This window comes from Castor canadensis, chromosome 16, assembly GCF_047511655.1.
Source record: "Castor canadensis chromosome 16, mCasCan1.hap1v2, whole genome shotgun sequence".
Taxonomy (NCBI): domain Eukaryota; kingdom Metazoa; phylum Chordata; class Mammalia; order Rodentia; family Castoridae; genus Castor; species Castor canadensis.
In genome coordinates, this window is record NC_133401.1 from 26,174,962 (window position 1) to 26,184,213 (window position 9,252).

The 9,252-nt window shown below is 48.6% G+C and overlaps 1 pseudogene; it reads right to left on the minus strand.

The window, feature by feature from the left end:
- Window positions 1–223: 223 nt before the first annotated feature.
- LOC141417913 (leukocyte immunoglobulin-like receptor subfamily A member 5) lies at window positions 224–8,870 on the minus strand (annotated as a pseudogene).
- Between the last annotated feature and the right edge of the window lie 382 nt (window positions 8,871–9,252).

Sequence of the window (9,252 nt, forward strand, 5' to 3'; positions counted from 1 at the left end):
AAAAGAACAAGCCAGTCAATGAAAGTGAAAAACATTTGAAGGAAACTATCACAGTTTAATGGAGGAGATTTCTCCAAAGACAACCCAGACATTCCCTACACCCAGACCAGATCACTTCCTGATGATTCCAAGAGGACAGTTTAGCAGTTTGTACCCCATATTTTCTTCCATAGCCATCTTCCAGGCTCCTCCTGTCTGAGCATTGCACTGTTCTCTCTCCTGTTCACCTCCTGGCTGCATCTTGGTTCTGGCTTTGCTGAGCCTCAGATAGCAGAACCCCAAGGACCATGAGGACCAGGCCAAACATGCCCAGGTGGATGAGATTCTCCATTGTGTAATCCTGGGAATGGGAGGCTGGGGATTTGGATACAGGAGTCACAATGTTCAGGGAAGGAAAAATATTTGCCCCATATCCCCAAACATCCACACAGGGTACCTGCCTCCTCTGGGCAGGACTTGTCCCTGTGTGTTCAAGACCAGATCTCAGAATTTTCTCCTTACTGATTTCTGTTGGTGTCTGACTAGTTTTATAGTAGGATGAAAGCCTTAATATCTTCTTTGTTGGTAGCACTGGGGTTTGAACTCAGGGCCTCATGATTGCTAGTTAAGTGCTCTTATCAGCTGAGCCACTTTGCCAGTAGACTTAACATCTTATGAGAACCAAAAAGGAGGGTGTTGATGAGACTTTGAAGGGGACTGAGGTTTTCTCTGAGTTCCACATTTTTATGCTTATTCTCATGAAATAATATTGTTTGCTCCAAATGGTCCAGTGGCTCCTCCTCATCAGCCTCAGGATCTTCCCTGTGTCCAAGTCTGGCTTGGATACCATGTCCTGTTGACTTGGGCTCTTCTCCTGCCTCTATTTCTCTCAGAGCTCCTGGGACAGGTTGGGTGTTGGATGTCAAGCAGTGCTGTGTATAGTGGTATGTATTAGCAGAAAACCTCAACTATCATGCATGACTCACAAAAAGGGGTGGACTCTAAACGTGGGATTTTGTAAATCTCGGCATTTTCTATAATACTGGGGTTTTACATTAAGGTTATCACCCATCGATTATGGATTAAATCTCTCTGCCTAACCCCCTCCTTCAGCTTTTTCATCCTCAGAAGTCACATGTATTGAGAGAAGCAGAACAAGACAGAGAGGGCTGGAGACTGGAGCAGTCCTAGGATATTCCCATGCAGATGCCCCTGAGGTCAGAAATAAAAGGTCCCTGTAGGTCAGGTCCAGAAGCTCCCCTTGTTGAAAGGAGAAACACAGAGTAGAAAGGAGAGCACTTTCTTAGAGTGTTGCCTTCCCAGGACAGGCTGAGACGGCGCAGACTCAGAACACCTCCCAGGGTTCCCTGCCATGTCTGGTTCCTGGATTCATTGTCCTTCTGTTTTTCCCTGGTCCTGACAATCCACTGAGCAGTGGAGCTCCTGGAATCCTGCTTAGGGAGGGCTGGAAAGGTACAGCTCTCCCACCTCATCAACTCACATATCTCCTTCCGACCTGGATCTCAACACCCCCACTCCTGTGAAATACAGATGAGCACCTGCTCCAAACTTGGAGAACCAGAGAACCATCTGACACTCATTTAATGTGTACCTCTCACTGCTACTTGGGATGTAGATTTTGAAGATTAGAAATAAGGTTGAGAGTGGTTTAGAAGTTTCTATTGGAGAAGGTAAAAGTCTTTCCACCACCTGTGGGGTCAGGAACTTTTGGTGAGAGTTGGAATACCTGAGGAAGTTTACTCTGAGATAGAGATATGGTGCAGAAGGCATTGAGGCCACCGTCCATCAACCTCTGGCTAATCGTATTTCCTGTGAGAGTCAACCCATCTCATTCCATCCCTTCTACCATTTAACTCTGTCTGAGTATCAGGCGTCAGGAACCCAGGTGAGAGTGTTTCAATCTTTTCAACCCTTTAATGGAGAAGACCCTCCCTGTGTGTTCTCCCTTTAACCCCATGAGGTGTTATGTTATCAGAGATGTGCATGGGTGGGACGCACAAATCCCTGTGTGAAGCTTTGTGCTCAGAATGGACAGGGTCAGGAGTTCCTCACCTGAGACCACAAGCTCCAGTGGGCCACCAGGGAGTGACAACAGGTAGGGAGATGAACTTCAAGACCCATAGCACCTGTAGATCCCACCAAGGGCTGAGATCACAGCAGTCATGGAGAGTGCTGCCTGTGCTGCTGATCTTGGGACTTTGATCTGAGACACAGGGAGTGGGGTTGGTTGCCCCCTCTTTGGACAGAAGGAAAGTATTTTTCAGGCTCCATGATTGACCCAACAGGGTCACATCTTCTCCTAAGGACACTGAAGCGCCTGACAACCAAGAGCAAAGGTCTGTCAGGAAGTGTCCTATGAAGAAGGATGATGAGGGGCTGCCTCACATCTTGTTTTGAGTGAGACATTATAGGATCTATGTCTGACAACCTCAGTCTCTCTGTATGTTGATGTTTTCTCTGACTATGCTTTTCACAGGTCTCCTGTATTTCTCTTTCTCTCTCCTTTACTGATATGTCACCCTTCATCCTGCCCATTAACCCCTGGGTTTCTCCTACAGGACCTGTGTAAAGTCAGGGTTCTTCACTGACCCTGCCGGCTCCTCCCCTGCAATCAGGATGTCTAGTGGGTTTCCTGGGGGCCTACAACTCAGAGGAAAGACTGAGTGGTCCATAGGATCTGTACCAACCCCTATAGCATCTGCTCACAGGGCCCCAAAGAAGTTGGCCTGAGAGAGCCTAGCCTGGAGCTGACTGCCAGGGAGCTGGGGGAAGTCACAATCCCCTTTCTTAGGTAGTGCAAATCTGTCATATCTAATGTCAGAGAGACACTGGAGGGTTAGGTTCTCTCCAGATGCCAGGACATGGCTCTACTAGGTTCTGAGGGATGGCTTTCTGGACAGCCCTAGAGCACAAAAAGCCAGGGATCAAGTGCTCAGATCCTACCAAACACTGGGCCCTCCCCTCCAGGCCTGCAGGTCTCAAACTATGGGTCTCTGTGTCAAGGTCCCTGAGCTCCCTGGCACTGCAGTTCATGGTAACATGCATGAGGCCTCAAGAAGTAATTGGGAAAAGATGGGGCTTCCTCACATGAGATCTGGAGCTCAGGGGGTCCCAGAGTTCTGACCATCCAGCAAGGGTGCAATAGTACCACAGATAGCATCATACACGCTGCTCAATCATGGATGGCATGGAGCCTGTTCCCAGGCTCCAGTGAGGTCTGTGTGTCCTAGCTCCCAGAGATTCCTGGGCCCCCAGGGTGCCCAGGTATTCCAGGGTCTCTTTAGTCCCCTGACACCAGATGGTCACAAGGCTCACCTACATGATCACAGAGGCTGACTCACCCCAGAGGGTGAGTTTGGGGATGGTCCCTGCAAGGAAGCAAGTGACAATGAGATAGGTTAGTTCTGAAGAATGCAGCTGTGATGTTTGAATGGGAGATGACATTTAAGGTGATCCCTAACTATCAGAAGGACCACAGGAGTCATGAGATAACCCACTCCACTTTCATATCTTCTGGTTTTGGCTTTCATTGTCTCCTTTAATTTCTACAACACTGCCCACTATCTCCAACACTCTTTATCAATGAGTTCAGGACTCCTGGTTCCCCTCATCCCACCACACACCATGAACTGTATCAAGTCCCACGTTTTTAAGTGAAAGGCTGGGGCTTCCTCACCTGAGACCTGGCACTCCAAGAGGTCACTGTGTACAGACCAGAGCAGAGGATTGCTCCTGTAAGACCTATAGCATCTGAATGTCTCCCTGTGGTCGGGGGGGTCACATGGCCCACAGAGAACAGGGCCTGTAACAGAAATTGGGGTGTCACTGTGGGTCCACGGTTCAGGAGAGCTTCTATTTTCCTTCCTTGGTCAGAATGAATCTCTCAAATCCCTACCATGCCACACTCCTAAGTTCACCACAGGGCTGAGCAGGGCAGAGACACTGGGTTTGCTGTAGAGTCCTAGGAGAGAAGGAAACAGTGTTACAAATGGACTCTAACCTCCCACATTATCCACAGATTATGCTGTGAGAGGGAGACACCTCTGAGAGCAGACCCCCTTCTTGAGGGCAAATCCTGGAACTGGGACCCCTGTGTGACCTATCATCTGTCACCATGAGCTTCATGGGGTTGCTGTCTTCTGACCAGCTAGTAGTGCTGGGATAGTTGCATTGATTTAGCCCTGCATAGTGCTCTGTTATGTGGATGATGGATAACTTGGCTTTGTTGGACTGCAGTGGGCAATATGTGTACCAGGGTGTGAGCAAATCCCTTAATTCAGGTGGTATTACTGTGCGTCCAGTGTTACCTCACATCATATAGTCACAGGCACAGCCCCGGTGTTCACAGAACCTGGCTCAGCATAGAGGATGGGTTTGGAGAGGGTCCCTGCAAGGAAAACAGAGGGTGGTTTCAGAACAACCCCCTTAGACAACAGCTCTCAGGCTCAAGACCCTACAGGCACCCTTGCATCAAGCACACCTGCTGTTCTCCATCCCCAGCTACCCATACGTTTCCCCTTGATCCCAGTGAGGAGGAGAGATCTGGGATAGCTGAGGAGAAACTCACCTCCTTACTCTTGGGTCCTAGTGTCCAGATTCAGTTCTGGAAGTGAGTTCCATTGAGAATTTTTCCCTGAAACATGAGTAGCTTCTGTCCTCAGAGGCTCCTGAGACCTGAGGTCTTTTGACATCAAAGACCTGGTTTTGAGTGGCATCCCTCCCAGTCAAGAGTGCACTGTCTCCCTTTTCTCAACTCATCAAGGCAGTGCAAGGCCACTAGTGTGGGGATCATGGTGTCTCTGCTCACTGACCAGGGATGTGCAGATTGATAAGACCAAGTTCCCCAGCAGGACAGCCAGAGAGACAAGAGTAGTTTGGCCACTCTGAGGGCAGGTCCTGCCTGTCATCTGGTTGTGGCATCAGGAGCCCTACAGTAAATGGAAGCTCACTCCCTAAAACAGCTATCATGTCCTGAGAGCTAAGGTGGAGTGAACACCAGCCTGTGGCACACACGAGACAGAAAGGGTGATGTCCATGACTACTAGCTATTTCCATCTTTATTTTCTGCTCTGCCCTCAAATCAACCACATATGTTTGAGTATTTTCACGTACATCACTGAATGGCACACACTGAAAATACGAACTTTCACAACTCAAAGTAGGATAAACACACAAACACACATACACACACACACACACAAATTCAGTTTTACTTTCTTATTCCTTAGAAACACTCAGATCATTAGTTATGCAGATCTTAAGTGCAAAGTGATCTCTGTGCTAGAGTTACATTCCCCCAGGACTGTGTCCTCTACAGGCCAGGTCAGACTCTGCTTACTCACCTCTTCAAGTTCCTGCAGACTGTGCATCCTGTGCCTCCTCATCCCTCCCCTCTTACAGACGAGCATGTTGTTCCCACCTCTGCACCACCTTCTCACCTCCATCTCTGACCCTGCCTCACTCTGTCACCTACAAGTACCTTATTATTGCGTTGGGACCCTATGGATAATCTCCCTTTGAAGTTCCTTAAATTAAGCTAATTTGGAAAGCCCATTCTTTCCAGGTAAATTAATGCAGTCATAGGTTCTCAGGATGAGCATGTGGATATAATTGTACTTGAGTCCAGTGAAGTTTCTGTACCATGGCACTGGGCTTCCTTCTTTATGCAAAAGATAATCTGGACATCCAGGTTCCCCTGACACCATGTGGTCACAGATTTCCACAGGTCATCCCAGAGCCTGGTTCAGCCTAGTGGCTAGGTTTTCTATTTTGCACACCACATGTTTTTGGGAACTTCTTAAGCCAAATCTCATATGAGTCACTTCTCTGACAATAGACAGTGGATGAGTTCAATTTAGGGTTGGGTGGGTCATGATGTTCACCTCTGGTCCCATAATGAGTAGGTTACATACACATGGCCAGACATTCCCACTCAGGTGGAACTCAGTAGAAATACAGAAATCCCTTCCCCAAGGAAGATTGTTTCTCTGAAGAAACGGGACTGTGTGGCTCTAAAATTTTAAGGTCTGTGCTGTTACTCTTCATATACTACCGCCACACCTTGGCCTGTGCTGCATCTTGTGACTCAGGTTTTCTGTAGCCTGGAGCAATTGCAAAGACTTCTCAGGCTCCTGTCCTCACCTGAGCTAGCTGCCTTTCAAGATATTTTATGAATCAAACATCCGAGGAGGCACATGCTGTCCTTGAACTCCAGAAGAGGTCCACAATGCTTTGGGATTTTCCTTATTACACAAGTGTCCAATTAAACATATTTTCACTTTGTATGGAAAATTTCAACATGCCTCACGAATCTGGACTCCTGGAACTTGTATCAAGGCAGTAAGAACATGAATTTTGCTGTTTCTTTCCCCCACTCAGTACCCTTTAGCTTCCATCAACTTTCTCTAATGGCTGCTGTGTCTATGAGGTCCACCTCGTGCATAATCACTTTGATGGACATGAAGTATCCTTAACACTGGAAGAGCTTGGTGGCCTGCAGACCAGATGGTAGAGGCTATTTTGACAGAGACTTACAAAGGACAGTAAAGAAGCACTCCTGATCCTCAGGCCTTACAATATCTCATCTATGCTTCAACACTGAAGTTTCCCATCCTTGGACAGAGAGAATCTGTCATAGATGATGACAGAGTATCCCTTGAGGATCAGGTTATCTCGATGAGTGAAGACCCAGGGTCCTCCTGGGTCAGGAGGAATGGCTACCTGGATCCTAGTGGATCCAAGATGAGCCAGTGGATGAGGGTCCATTGCCTGTTTTAGTTATTCTCCACTCTGGGTCTCTTACTCAGCGTCTCTGCACTCCCTCAGCCTCAGCTAATGGCAATGTGTTAGGGATTCAAAAAAAATTGTGTCAAAAATTAAGCTACCCCACCTGAGACCAGGAGTTCCAGGGGATTGCTGGGTCCTGACCACACTTGGGATTTGTTCTTGGAATAACCATCGCATCTGACCATCCACCTGAGGCTGGGGGTCACAGGGACAGTTGGGAAGAAGGCCTGAAACTGCCCACTGGAGTGTTGCTGGGATTACAGGGTCTAACAGGGCTTGTGCTCTCCTTCCTTAGTCAGAATGAACCTGTCAAATCCCAGCCATGAGCCACATTTGGAGGGTCACGTTCCTTCCTGAGGCCATCACAGGACTGGGCAGGGCTGAGAGGCTGGGTTTGCTGTAGTAGACTCCTAGGAGAGAAGGAAGCAGTATGATAAATGGGCTCACACCTCACACATGTACTCATGGTTGGGCTATGAGAGGGGAACACCCCTAAGTCTAGAACCCTTTCTTGGAGGCAGATTCTGGGGCTGGGACCCCTGAATGTACAATCACCTGTCACCATCAGCTCCAGGGGGTCACTGAACTTTGAAGAGCCAACAGAGCTGACATAATAACAGAGATATCATCCTATATCCTGCTCTGTCATGGATGAGATGAACAACTTGGCCTTTTCTGGGGTTGCAGTGTAGTCTGTCTAATCCAGGTCTCTGGGCTTCCCTCTTTATTCAAATGGTACTCCTGAGGCTCCAGTTTCCCCCCACACCAGATGGTCACAAGATTTTACTGGGTGATCACAGACCCTGGCTCAAGGCAGAGGGTGGGTTTGGGGAGGGTCCTTTCAAGGAAATCAGAGGCTGGGTCCGAGGATCTCCCACCACCTATCCCAGCTCTCAGCCTAGTACCTTGCAGGCACCCCCAACATCAGCCACACCTGCTGTTCTCCATCCCCACTACCCTTGCTCCCAGTGATGAGGAAAGATAGCTGGGGACACACTCACCTGACAGAACTTGGGTCTTTGGTTTCACACTCAGACCTGGAAGACAGGTCCCTGTGAGAGGTTGGCCCCGGAAGCCTGAGCAGGTCTTCTCCTCCCTGGAGCCTCCTGAGCCCCTGGAGACTCCTAGCGAATCAGGGGAGGCTGTGGTTTTTGATTCCTCCCAGAAAATGGTACCATTCTCCCTCATGTCTCACTGAGGCAGAACAAGGCTGTGAGAGTGAGGGTCATGCCATCTCCACCCATGGCTGTAGCTGTGTAGATGGATGAGGGCACATAACACAGCATGTCAGGGTTTGACTTTGGAATTCACGTTGGGCCTGTCATGGGATTGTCACTTCAGTAGCCCCACAGGAAAGGGATCTACCCTTCTCAGGATCCTGGTTCTTGTGGTCCTATAACTGGAACCAGGGCTTACACTTTGCTTTCTGCAGACACCTCCAACAGAAATGGGGTTTCCTCCACACCCTTCTACATCCACCTAGTCTGTCCTCATCTCACTGAGGGCTAGTATATAGCCCCAAATACACCTGGTTCTTTCAGAGCTGATATCTTTCAGGTGAAAGTGACTGAAGTACAGTCCTTCCTTCTCAAGCCTTCCATGGAGTCCCCTTTACACTTTCAGCCCATCCAACTGCACTGCACTGTGGGGTCCTTACCAAGGCCCATCGCCTCCCCAGCACTGTGGATGCTGCTGGGAGATGCAGGTCCTTGTTGCAGGGCAGATGCTGAGCAGAAGAGACACAAAGAACACCTGACTATGAAGTTCATGTGGAGCATAATCATGGGGTCGACCATAGAGGAGATAGAGGGACATGTGGAAGGAAAAATGGTTCTTCTCTGGAATCTGATTGTGGATTTCCCCTGCTAAACCATCTAATCCATGACGTACCTTTTTTCTTAGCAACAAAATCCTCAGAAGTGATTCCAAGGCATTCTTACCTCCTCTGTGACCCTGTTTCTCAAGGCTGAATTCTTCCAGTTGGTTGGGTGCTGATTTGTATTTCATGCCTGCTCACCACACACTGCCTGGGCCATCTTGAGGATGGACACACCATCTGTGAACCTGACCTTCCTCCTTTGCATCCTGCACTTCTCTCCTCAGAGTGGTCATGGGTCAGTGGTGTCTGGGACATGGAGAGGCTCAGCCATCATTAATTTCTAGAACAGGATGGACATTGGACTTTGGACATGAGAGGTTCTTGGTGTTGTAGAATGTAAACACCCAGTAATGGGTCTTTACCTGAGCACTAGAAGTGGTCCATATAATATATCTAAAATCTGCATATCATCACTGTCATCAGCAGAATAAGATAAAGGAAAGTTCCCCAAATGGAGAAGAATCCACATCAAAGACAGAGGCTAGAGGTAGGGGCCACTTGATTCTAGGATCAGCCAGGGGTAACTAAGGGCAGGTGTCCTTCTCCACATGGATGTGTAGACAGGGCTTCAGCTGAGGGCTGCAGGT